At 31.1% G+C, this 1133-nt stretch overlaps 1 protein-coding gene across 1 annotated transcript in view; it reads left to right on the top strand.

The window, feature by feature from the left end:
- Positions 1005-1133, top strand: part of LOC107613606 (protein PNS1) — a gene marked incomplete in the record, with an annotated part of 5057 nt that continues 4928 nt past the window's right edge. The window contains 1 exon segment of the mRNA XM_016315686.2: positions 1005-1133.

Below are 1133 nucleotides of genomic sequence, written 5' to 3' on the forward strand. Positions count from 1 at the left end.
AGGCAAACTTTTCCTAAAAAAAAAAAAAAGATTTTAAAAATTAAAGATAGAATTTTTTTTCGAAATTAAAATTTCTTTTATTTTAGTTTAGAAAAAAATATGTCATGTTTGCCATGAGAGTGCAATTAACTTCATCCTCATCTTAATTTTGATCAGTAATTTCATAGTTTTCTTCAAATTTCATGTGTTTGAATAAGGTTCTTCAACCTTAAAAGAAAAATGTTCGAACTCAACTTATCTTGATGATAGATATTTGTGATGAGTTTGATAATAGACTAAAAATATTTCTTACATACTCGTCTAGAAAACTTGAAAAAAAAAAAGTCTATCAGGCCAACAATTTTATTAAAATTTGGTGAGCATTTAACTAACAAAAAAAATAAACAATTTTATAGCATTATATAAAATCTAATACTATAAAAATATTAATAATGACTAATTAATAACTATAAATTATAAAATTTATTGCTCCTAACACTCTTCATAAAAAATAATAAAATTGTCCAAATGAATTTATATCTTTAAAATAAAAAATTTTAAAATTCTTCGACATCTTTAGTATTTTCATTTTACTCGCCATATTTTAGAAATTCACTAAACAGTAAACACTATTTCCTTGCAAATCACAAATTCGTTTTCCATATAATTTTTTCATTCTAAGTTTCATATCATCATATATCAACCGTGCCAATTACCTAAAAAATAAAATTCGTGTGAGACTGAGAAGTGAGAAGGACGCACGTCCTTAATGACCTAAAGACTAAAGTCTCTTTATCCTATCCACCTAACAAAACCACACAACGAGCCCCATTCCCACGTGCTGTGTTTTTCACTTTTTTCTGACACGTGAACAAGTTGCTGTCTGCCCTGTGGCGTGTCCCGCAGCCACAGGCGCGTCCCTCCACTCTCTACTGCATCGCGTTGGTTCCACAAAACCCCTCGTGGGTCCTACGTGGCATTATTACTGCACTTTATGCCGAGGCACGGTGTAAATAAACAAAAATTTGATAATCCAAGTCCAAAATGAAAACAACAATGAAAGCCAGTAACGTCATCTACCAAATTCCACAACACCAACATCATCAACAATAATATTCCAAAGCACCAACACCGTCACGCATCACCACCATAGG

This window comes from Arachis ipaensis, chromosome B08 (genome assembly GCF_000816755.2).
Source record: "Arachis ipaensis cultivar K30076 chromosome B08, Araip1.1, whole genome shotgun sequence".
In the NCBI taxonomy this organism is placed as follows: Eukaryota; Viridiplantae; Streptophyta; class Magnoliopsida; order Fabales; family Fabaceae; genus Arachis; species Arachis ipaensis.